The sequence below is a fragment of the Equus caballus genome, chromosome 14, assembly GCF_041296265.1.
Source record: "Equus caballus isolate H_3958 breed thoroughbred chromosome 14, TB-T2T, whole genome shotgun sequence".
Classification (NCBI taxonomy): domain Eukaryota; kingdom Metazoa; phylum Chordata; class Mammalia; order Perissodactyla; family Equidae; genus Equus; species Equus caballus.
The window spans coordinates 52,440,576-52,452,884 of record NC_091697.1 but is presented as its reverse complement, the minus strand read 5'-3'; the positions used below and the strand labels follow the sequence as shown (position 1 = coordinate 52,452,884).

Below are 12,309 nucleotides of genomic sequence, written 5' to 3'. Positions count from 1 at the left end.
TAGATACATAGATAGATGTCAGATACATAGATAGATATGTACACACATATATACCTACATACATATATAGATACACACATACATACATAGATGGATAATAGATACATATTTATAGACACATACATTCCTACATACATACATACATAGACAGATAGATAGACAGATATATGGGGGAGAAGGGTGGTCTCTTGCTTAGAGCAGAATGCTGAGAAGCCCAGAGCCAACTTACGCATTAGGCACAGTGTCTAAAGCTCACATACTTTTATTTATTTGTGGTGTTTTTGAGGAAGATTAGCCCTGAGCTAACATCTGCCGCCAATCCTCCTCTTTTTGCAGAGGAAGACTGGCCCTGAGCTAACATCCGTACTCATCTTCTTCTACTTTATATGTGGGACGCCTGCCACAGCATGGCTTGACAAGCGGTGCCATGTCCGCACCCAGGATCCAAACCTGCGAACCCAGGCCGCAGAAGCAGAACGTGCGAACTTAACCACTGCGCAACCAGGCTGGCCCTTCACATACTTTTAAAGGCCCATGAAAATGTTTTAAATTTTATTTCTTTTAAAAGAAATCAGAAGAAAAATAATTATAATAACAATAGTAAATCCAGCCTGGATAATATTCATCTTTATACCAACACAGTCATAAAATATAATTTGAAAATTTTTTTATGGAGAAAGGGCCCCACTAAAGCAAAAGAGCATGGGGCTCATGAAAAACTAATGTGGCCCTCTGAGGGACAACTGGTAAATGTGGACAGGGTGCTAGTTGGAAAATCATCATTTTGCAGCCTTCCTGGTAAAGATTAGAACAAGTGAGAATCACCAATAGATGCTAAATCTAAGGGAAATTTTTGGTGAAGAATAGGATATTTGCATGGCCTTAAAGTTATCTCCCCCACACTCTTCTTATTGTGAGAAAAAGAAAAGATGATTATACAGTGGAGAAATCAGGCACCACCTTGACTGGGCAATCAAAATTAATCAATATCATCTATGAAGGACAGACGGACATCATATGCCTCCAGATATACAACATCATCTATACAGTATTCCTGCTAACAGTGTATAAACTCGATATAATCATGAGGAAATGTCAGATGAACAGAAAATGAAAAGTGTTCTATTTTAAATAAAGGTGGAGGTGTGGAGGAGTTACATTCTTAAAAAATGTCAATGTCAGAGAAGACAAAGAAAGGCTGACAAATATTCCAGATTTAAGGCAGCTAAAGAGAGGTGACAAGTGAATGCTATAACTGACCCTGAAATTGAACTTACGCTGGAAGGGAAAAAACCTATAAAGAACGTTATTAGATCAACTAAAAAAATTGGAATATGGGCAGTAAATTAGATAAAAGTGATATACTAATGTAGATTTACGAAGTTAAGAACTGTAGAGCAAAGCCATATTCTTCAAAAATACATGCTGAAGTATTTAGGGGTGAAGAACTATGATGTGTATAACCCATCTCAAATGGCTCGGGAAAAAATTGTGTTTGTGTGTGTGTGTAGGGGGGAGGGAGAGAGAAAATAAATGATAGAGTAAATGGGGTAAAATGATAACAATAGGTGAATCTTTGTAAAGAATATACAAGTGTTCCTTGTGCTATTTTTATTTTTGCAACTTCTTATAAGTTTGAAATTATTTCCAAATAAGTTTTTCAAAACTTAAAAAATAAAAGCTATGTTAAAGAGTCACATATAGACGTATAACTGATACTATATGCATAACATTAGCTGGATTTTTCACATTTTAAATAGTTTCCTATCTTATTACATAATCTTTGAATCTATCATTTTAAATGTCTGTATAACATTCTATCAAACTGACACTCTAGAGTTTACTGGGCCATGTCCTTGTTGTTAAACCTTTAGGTTATTTTCAATTTTTCCTGATTTAAACAATGTTCACAATGGTTAAGCCTAAGAGCTATAGAACCATATTACTTATATTCAAATCTCAGCTCTTATTTACTAGCTGTGTAGCTTTGAGTAAATTGCTCGTCTTTCTGAGCCTTAATTTCCTCAAGTCAAGCATGGTAGTATTCATAGGGTTGTGAGTAGTAAATGATATCTTCATGTAGAGAATGTACAATGTTTCCTAGCACATAGTAAGCATTCAACAAATATTAGCTATTTGTATAATTTTTGTGCATTAAACTTTTTCCGTTTTAGGGTATCTAACCTTTTGCAATATTAAAACTTAAATATAAAGGCAATACTGACATTTGGGGATATTGGAAAAAAGCATACTGTAGACGAAAGAATGGCAATATTCTAAACAATGACACTAATGGTTTTATCATCCTTGCTTTCTTTAATTTAAAAAAAAATGTTTACAGGAATTCCTCTAGTAAACAAAAACATCTTCTGCTATCCCAAAGTATACCACTAGGTGGCAGCATAACCAATTAATTGGCAATAGTAATTCAAACAGGTGACTTTCAAACAAACTTAGGAAATCCCAAAATAGAAAGATGGTTCTTTGAAAAGTGTGGTCATAGCAGACACACTAATCTATGGCTGGTGAATCAGTTGAGATACATCGGTCCCAGTACCTCACTAGGTGTTAGGTCGGCCAGACATCTCCAAACTGATTCATCTTTCCTCTGACCCCATTTCCACACGGCTTAAAAACCTTTTTCTCCTTCAGACTTTCCCATCTCATTAAATGACACTACTACCATCCACCTAATTGCTTAACACATAAACCAAAAGTCACTCTATTGTAGAGTCTGGGGTTTTGTGTTGTTGATTTCTAGTTTTATTATGTTATGGTAAAAAAAAAAATGTAGTCTGTATGGTATCAATTATTTTGTTATTTCTTGAGACTGGCTCTGCAGTAAAATTTTATAAGTTTTCCATGTGTACTTATGAAGAACATGTACTCTCTATTAGGTGAAGGATTCTGGCTATATCCGTGAAGTCAAACTTGTTAACTGTGTTGTTCGTATCTTCTATATCCTTATTAATACTTTGTCAGCTTTCTCTATTTCTGTAGGAAATGTGGTAAAAAAAAAATTTCCCACTGTAGTTGAAGATTTGCTCATTTCTTGCAATTCTGTCAATGATATTTTTGCTTTATATCTATTGAGGATATTGGTAAATTACAGAGAGATTCAGAATTGCAATAGTTCCTTGGTAAATTATATTTTTATTATTTTTTAAAATCTTTATTTCTAACAATACTTTTCACCTTAAAGTCTATTTTGTCTGGCATTACTATTACTACACTAGTATTCTTTGGGGTAATATCTGCCCATTCATATATTTTTCTATTCATTTGCTTTCAACCTTTCTATGCTTTTATGTTTTAGCTATGTGGTAAACAGCAGATAGCTAGATTTTTTCCTTATTATCTAATATGAGCAGTTCTGATTTTAATGAAAAGTTTAACCTATTTATATATTGAAATTACTGACCTATTCGGACTTATTTCTACAATTCTATGATGTGTTTTTTATTTATAAGTCTATTTCTTTGATTCTCTTTTTTCCTCCGTGCATGCCTTTTATTGGAATGACCTGGTTTTATCTATTCCTTTTTCTTTATCTTTATTGATTTAGAACTTTTATATTATGTTTCTATGCTTTTGGTAATTATCCTTACATTTTTAACATGTACATTTGAAAGTCAAAAGTTAATTAATTTATCTATTCTCTTCCTGAATGATCAAGGGCTTAGAAAGCTTTATCTCCAATCACCCGCCTTCCTATCTTGCTCCTTGTTGTTATCTATCATTTTAATTTTAATATCTTCTCAAGTTAGACATTAATATCATCGTTAATGCTGTTTCCAATCAATGCTTATTTAGATATGCTTACATGTGCAGTGATTTTTCTTGCCTACCGTTACTTCTCGCATTATGTTATTCCCTACAGTAGCTTCACAGTAGAAAGAAACAATATTCAAGCTCTTATACAACACTTAGCATGATCTGGTCGTTGTCTGCTTCTTCAATCTCCTCTCATGTCAGTCTTCCCCATTGCTCACTGCCCTCCAACTGTAAACCTCTTCTTTTAGTTCCTGGAACAGGCTATCTCTGAACACCAATTTCTTTCTCACCTCAAATCCTACGCACATTCTTTTCCTTCAATTAGTGTGGTCTTCCTTCTATTCTTCCTATTGCTGTCTCTCATTCTTCTCAAAGAAGTTTTCTTTTGCCACCCTATCTAGATTAGGTCCCCCACATCCCATAATTCTCTATAACAGCACTCTGTTTATTTCCTCCATGTACTTATCACAAGTAATAATTACAGATTCAAATATGTGTTGCTTGTTTAGTGCCTGCCTCTCTGATGAGATTTGGCTCTGGGAGAACATCAGTGGGAATGGAAAAGCAAATGTGAATGAGAAACATTTTAAAAGAAGAATTTACAAATTTTTATGTCAAATTAGATGAGACAGCATATTAATAGAAGGAAAAGTTAAACATGATTCTAAGCTTTCTCCTTTGGAAGACTGTAAGAATAGAGCTACAACTTGACAGAAATAGAATAATTGGGAAAAGAATTCAATTTGAATGAAATTGAGGAAAGGAAAATTACTTCTGCTTAAAAATACTAAGGCTAAAGTGACAGTGGAACATCCATGTGAAGAAATGACATAGGCAATCAGAATTATGGCAGTGGAATATAAAGGTCAGTAATGGAGATGTAGTTCTGGGAATAACTTACATATTTTTTCATCCCTTATCAATGTAATATTCAGTTTCTCATTGAGCCATTCCAAACCTTCTGCTTTCTCCCCATTTATTCAACCAATATTCTTCCTGGTTCGGTGCTAAATGCAATGATCAACATTTAACTAAGATTGATGCTGTTCCTGACCTCATGGAGCTTACAGCATAAAAGGGGAGAAAGACAAGTAAATAAGCAGCTGCAATCAAATAGGATATACTCCATGTAGGAATTAGACAAGAGTGTTTTTAGGAGCACATAGCAAGAAAAATTAACTTAGTCTGTGGGGTCAGGGAAAGCTTTCTGAGGGGAAGTAATGCTTTATTGAAACCCAAAAGAGAATAAGGAGTTATTCAGGAAAAAGAGAGGAAAGAGGCTCCTTAACTAGAGGAAACATGAAGCAAAAGCTTTAAAGCAAGAAACAATATGCATGCCCAAGTATTCCTGTTTTTACCAAGCAACTATTCTCTATCCAGCCCTTTTAATTTTTTTTTCAAATTGATTGATGTATAAGTTACATATAGTAAAATTCACCCTTTTAAGGTGTAAAAGTCTATGAATTTTGACAAACTTATACAGTCAGGTAATCATTACAACAATCAAGATACATAGTGTTTCTATCACCCTAAAAAGATCCCTCAAACCACTTTGTACCTCCCCTACCCTCAGCCTCCTGGGACTGCATTTCTGTCCCTATAGTTTTCCCTTTTGCAACTGTCATATAAATGGAATCATACAGTATATACTCTTTGAATCTGGCTTCTTTCACAGAGCATAATGCTTTTGAGCATCATTTATGGTGTTACATATCAGTAGCTTGTTCCTCTTTATTGCTGAATAGTATTACATTGTATAGGTGTACCACAATTTGTTTCATCAGTTGATGAACATCTGGCATGTTTACAGTTTTTGGAAAATATGGACAAAGCTGCTACAAATATTCCCATAGAGGTTTTATGGGGGTGTAAGTCTTCATTTCCCTTGGGTAAATACCCAAGAGTGGGATTATGGGTCATAGAGTAAATGTGTGTTTAACTTTATAGTCAATTGCCAAACTGTTCCGCAAAGTGGCTGTACCATTCAGCATTCCCACCAGGAATGTATGAGAGTTCTAGTTGTTCTTCATCGTCACCCGGCATTTGACATTACCAGTTGTTGTTTATTTGAGCCATTTTTACTATGTATATAATGGTATCTCATGTCACTTTAATTTGCATTTTTCTAATGACTATAATGTCAAGCATCTTTTCATGTACTTATTTGCCATCCGTATATCTTCTTTTGTAGAGTGTCTAGTCAAATATTTTGCCCATTTTTTCCTTATTGGCTTGTTTGTTTTGTTATTGGCTTATTATTGATCTTATAGAGTCTTTTACATATTCAGGCTACGAATACTGTACCAGATAAGTATTTTGTAGTGCTTCTTCCCAGTGTGTGGCTTGTCTTCTCATTTTCTTAGTGTCTTTCAAAGAACAGAAATTTTTTATTTTGAAAAGTCTAATTTATTAATTTTTCCTTTTCTGCTCAGCCTTTTAATTTCATTCTTTCTCATCTCTTTACAGCATGGTCTTCTTTCTCTGCCTTCAATCTCGCAGAAGTCTCCCACTTTTTGCAAAAATCTTCACTTGCAGTTGTTGCCCTTTTCCCATTGTAACTGTGTGTTTTCTCTTTCATTTCGCTGTCAAATATTTGGAATGAATGTTCTCTAGAAGCCTCCATTTCCTTACTATTTAGTCATTCCTTAAATCCCTTCCATTCTCACCACACTACCAAAACTAACCTCCAGATGTCACTAAAAAGCCTCTTACGTGTCAGTTCCAATGCTATTTTCTAGACTGTAATTCTCTTCTACTTCCTTTTGGCATAACCCTTCCTTCCAAAAATTATTTTTCAACCTCTTACTTTCAGCCTTCCCCAAAAGCTGACCTAAGATTGTGTAGTATTCCATTAGGGATTAATTCAGTTATTTAATGTCATGTAAACAAGAGTTTTTCTACTGAATAAATTCAATTTTATTTTGTTCTGAGTTCAGACTGAAGCAGTAAATATGAAATAGATGTTAAATCACTTACAAGTAACTAATTCCCTTAAATAAGTTGAACATCATCATTTGTTTTTTTAATGACTTTTTTGTCTTTTTTAAAATCTATATTCCCGACATAAATTTCAGCACAACTTATGACTGATTTTTATTACAAATTCTAAATTACTAGAGTCAAAATTAATGAAATTTACTCTAGCTTTTTCATTATAATACATATGTCCATATATATTCTATTCTATATTAGGAAGAAATACAAGGCAGGGACAATCTCCTAGGACGGCGAGAGAAGGGGTTATTAGAATCACAAAGTTTGTTTCTAATATTTATTAAGTAGAGAAACTGATACAGTAAAATAGATTCTTTTCCCTAAAGTAAAATCATAAAGAGGCACAGCAAAGACGTTTCAGTTTCGATTTTGCCTTACTGGACCATAAATAGCAAATAGTTTCACTCTTCTCAGGTATTTCCCCTAACCACCACCCTTTTCCTTTTTATTTGCCTTCTCTGTCTTTTTCCCCTTTATATTTCCTCTAATTAGCATAATGGCCAGAGACTATGACTAAATTAAATCATTCCATTTCTTTCAACCCTAGGTCAAGGTAATTACTCCTTGTTATTCCATCTCTCTCTTCTGCTTTCAGAAGGATAGCTCCTGCTTCTTTGTTCTTGGAAAGAGCAAAACAGAGCAATGGCTGAAATTTTCCTGCAATTCATTAGTGTCCCAAGGTCAAGCTAGGGAAATCAGTTCCCTGAAGTCTTCCAAGTCTCTGTGGTGAGGCTATCAATGCATTCTGAGCATATTGGGAAGCAGCGTAGAATAGTAGAAAGAGCTTTGGAGTTAGAAAGACCCAATTCGAATCAGTTCTGACCACCACCACTTTTTTGACCAGAAAGTCAATAAATCCTCTGAGCATGTTTCCTTATCTGTGAAAGAGACATAATAACATCTACTTTAACAGGAAACATGAGTAAAGAATTTGATACTTAGTTAGTACTTTATACATTTTGATCCTTTCCTCTCCTCTCTCGTAATAATTCTTTTAGTGGAGATTGACTCTAAAATGTCACCCTTTCTTGGTGCACTGATGCAAGGCCAATCCCTTGGCACTTTCCTTAGGATGCACTGACGTGATACTGAGATAAGGGGATATCCTGCCTCCTGAATATATTTGTATTTTAACAAGGACTTTTAGGATAGGAATTTTTGACGTGGCAAAGGCAGTGCTAGTGATGATTTCTGTATTATGTTCTGAAAAATCAAAAAGTTCTATGAGGCATCTCAAGAAGTTTCTGAAAGCATGGTAATGGGAGACATATTTCATTTCTGCCTGCCCTGTGACCTACAGACCCCACCTTGACAATAGGTACATTGGCCATCAGCATTCAATTGTACTACTTTCCATAGAAAGAGCATACAGGCTTCTATGAAGAATACAAGTCTATAAATATAGTTCAAGCCACCTTATATATCTTTTTTTGTTCTTAAATATTGTACATATATTATATGAAATAAATTAAACATTAACTTTAATTTGAAATTCTTTTTGTCAGATTAACAGTACACATGATCTTTGACTCAACAATTATACTTCTAGGCATCTTTCCTAAAATATACTCACATGTGTATACAAATATATATATATGTAGAAGCATATTTTTTACAGCTCATTTTTTACTAAGAAAGATTAGAAACAATTCGGTAAGTATTATAGAATAGTCATACAGTAGAATACTATGAACCTATTAAATAATAAACAATTATTAGTTAAATAGCAACTACATGCCCAGAATCTTATTAAGTGCTGAAAGAGAATAAAAAGAAGTATTAACCATGGTTCTTATCATGAAGGAGCTTACAACCTTGTTGGGAAGGGTCAAAAGTGCACAGATCTCTGGCTTTAAAATACATGTTTTCTATGTGAGCCAACTTTTTGATTTGTATTCTTAAAAAAGAACCTTCTGGACTAAGGATAGGCAAACTACAGCACATGGGCCAAATCCACCTCCTTGCCTATTTTTGTAAATATCAATTTTATTGGCACACAGCACACTCATTCATTTACCCATTGTCTATGGGTACTTTCCTGAAACAGAGTTGAGTAGTTGCAATAGAGATCTTTTGGCCCACAAAGCCAAAAATATTTACTAACTGGCCCTTTATTGAGAAAGTTTGTCAACTTCTGTTGTAGACTTTAAAAAAAACCCAAAACCTTAAAAAATGGTTTGGAATTAAGCTTGGTGGTTTAAAAATACATACATAAATTCTTTGATAAACCTTCCCTTGAAAGACGAAGCTTGGAGCCAGCTCAAGGGCATAGTGGTTAAGCTTGTGTGCTCTGTTAGGGTAGCCCAGGGTTCAAGGGTTCAGATCCTAGGCACAGACTTAGCGCCGCTTGTCAAGCCATGCTGTGGCGGTGTCCCACATACAAAATAGAGGAAGATTAGCACATATGTTAGCTCAGGGACAGTTTTCCTCAAGCAAAAAGAGGAAGATTGGCAACAGCCATTAGCTTAGGACCAATCTTCCTCAGAAAATAAATAAATAAATAAAATAATAAAATAAATTTTTTACAAAGGTGAAGCTTAATTCTCCTCTCTTTGAGTGTGGACTGAAATTAGTAACTTCCTTCTAACAAATAGAGTTCGAAGTAAATAAGGATGTGTGACTTCTGAAACTAGATCATAAAAGATGTTACAGCCTTCTTCTTGCTCTCTCTCAGGCCACTTGCATGGGAGAAGCAAACTCCTACGGTGTGAGGACACGCCAGTAGCCCTGTGGAGAGGTTGATGTGACAAGGAACTGAGACTTCCTGCCAACAGCTAGCAAGGAACTACAACCTTCTACTAACAGCCTTGTGAGTGAACCATCTTGGAAGTGGATCTTTCAGCTCCAGTCAAACCTTCAGACAACTGGAGTCCTGGCCAACATTTTGACTGCAACCTCATGAGAAACTCTGAGTCAGAACCATCCAGTTAAACCACTCCTGAATTCTTGACCCATGGAAACTGTCAAATAATAAGTATCTGTTGTTTTAAGCTGCAAAATTTTGGGTTAATTTGTTATTCAGCGTTAGAGAACTAATACAAAGGTGAAGGCTATAGATGCTCTAGAGCAGAGTCCATAAACTTTTTCTTAAAGGGCTAGACAGTCAATATTTTAGGCTTGCAGACTATATGGTCTCCATTGCAACTACCCAACTCTGCTGTTGTAGCAGGAAAACAGCCACACACAATAGGTAAACAAATGGGCATGGCTGTGTTTCGATAAAAGTTTATTTACAAAAATAGGTTGCAGGCCTGTGGTCCCTAGTTTGGCAACCTCTGCTCTAGAGAAACCAACTTTAATGATAATACGCAACTACTAGAAAGGAGCGATAGAAGCTGGGGGATTTCTCAGCTTAAGGCTGCAAAGCCAACTACCGAGGAAACTCCTGATTAGAAAAGGGTATGTTCACATATAGTCACAATTCTCTTTTTATCTTTCCCTGTAAGCTTCTGCCAAGAGGCAAAGAGAAATAAAATAATTGGAAGAGCGATGGGACTTTCCCCCTAAAAAATCTGATAGGATAGAACTGAGTACCAACCAGAAAAGAAAATGAGAAAACTGAAGATGGGAGAAAACTGCTCTTATCGGCTTTCTGCCAACTTGCTAAAACCTTTGTGCACCAGTGCCAAAGCTGGTATTTTAAACACACAAAGCAAGCTTCCTTAAGGGTGGGAGGAAGATTATTTCCCATTAACACCTGGAAATAGAACAAAGAACTAAAAAGTAGTTGATAACTGCTAGTGGAAATTAAAAAGGGACCCAAACTTTACTTAAGTCTATTTCTTAACATTATGTTCTAAGTGTATCACGTTTTCTTTATGGTCCTTAGAAGTTAGTAACTGTGAAGATTTGTAAATTTACTAAACATATTATTATGAAAAAAACTCATAACTAACTGGAATCACACGCTGACCAGATGTCTGTTAGAAGAAAGCATGACTGGATCTTACCATCATCATGAGAAGTCACTATTCTTAGTGGCAGCTCCTCAAACTGCAGACTTACCATGCAGCCATGCAACCCAAGACCTATTATAATCATAGCTAATATTTACTGAATACCTAATAAACACCAGGTGCTGGGCTAAGCATATTGTATGCATTATTTCATTTAATCCTCCCAACAACCCTATGAAGTCGGTATTAGCACCCCACTTTACAGATGAGAAAAAAACTGAGGCTCAGAAAGTAGCTTGTCCAAGGTCACTCAGCTAATAAGTGGCAGAGCTAGAATTTGACCCAGGCAGGCTACCTCTGGAGCCCACCATCTTAGCCAGCACCTTCTGCAAGCCCTGAGGACAAAAGGTTAAGTGCAACATTGTCTGACAGCTATGACTTACATTTTCTTTCAAAGAAGGTCAATTTATTTGGGTGAAGGGAATTCAAATGCATTAGACAATTGAAAACCACTCTTACAAAACACAATAGCAGCAATCATTCATTACTATCCCGTGGAATAGCATCTAATGGAAGACTAGTTCCTAAATCGACATATAAGGAAAAAACTAAACGCAGACAAATTACTCTAAAATTCCTTAAACTTTCTCATAAAAAACAGTTCTATAGACATGACTTCGTAAGGAAATGGCAGAGTCACATCTCTCTTCTCATGCTCGCTCTGGAATATATCCTCTTTTAGAGGAATGGCTGAGCTCTATCTTCAAAATTTAAACTCTCTCTCCTCCTCTTTTTCTCTCCTTTCCTTCCTCTCTCTCGCTGAGTGTGTATAGTTGAATGTACATAATTTAAAAATACTATGATGTTACTCCACTCGAACACAAACCTAGAACAGAACATAAATGCTAAGGCAACCCAAAGCAAAGAACATTAATAACTCCTCTTTTATATACACAGCCCAGGAATAAGTACCTCAGGCCTATTCTGACGTGTCTCTGTCATGGCATTTATACAATGTCCATTCTTCTAAGCAAGCCATCTCTGCCCGTCCTGTGCATGCACATGATTCAGGCATAAGAACCTCTGTCACAAGCAGAGCAACTTTCTCTTACCTCTTGGTTGTCTAAAATCAGTACAGGAATGGAGGGGCTTTTTGAGATGACAGATAGTGGAACTTGGATAGCTAGGATCCAGAAATTCAGGAGATGCTGCTTAGGAAAAGAAAAGAGGACAGAAAAGGACAATTAAGAATGCTCTGCCAGGGAAGGAGATCTGATCGGTGGTTACCAGGGAAAAGGGGGGGTGGGGGGAGGGTACGGAGGGGGAAGTGGTGTACCCACATCATGACTAACAAAAATGTACAACTGAAATCTCACAAGCTTGTAATCTATCATAACATTAATAAAAAAAAAAAAAAAAAAAGAATGCTCTGCCAGGGAACTGATTTCAGAGAAATAAGGCAAAGAAAGAAGGTGGAATATGAAAAGCTCTCTGCAAAAACCAGTACGTTCTGCATATTCCCAGTACTCGTTATATTAAGCCAAGGTCAGGAGGGAGCTTGTTCACAAACAGAATCATCATAAAGCTAAAAAAGAAAAAAAGGAGGGATTGAAATGGACAGAACTAAGGTAAAGCGAGTGACACA

General features: G+C 35.8%; 1 long non-coding RNA gene across 1 annotated transcript in view; it reads left to right on the top strand.

The window, feature by feature from the left end:
• LOC138917476 (uncharacterized) overlaps nucleotides 1-12,086 on the top strand; it is a 31,727-nt gene extending 19,641 nt beyond the window's left edge. The window contains exon 3 of the long non-coding RNA XR_011425553.1: nucleotides 9,443-12,086. This is a non-coding gene — a long non-coding RNA (uncharacterized lncRNA). The remainder of the gene's footprint in view (nucleotides 1-9,442) is intronic.
• The last annotated feature ends 223 nt before the right edge of the window (nucleotides 12,087-12,309 follow it).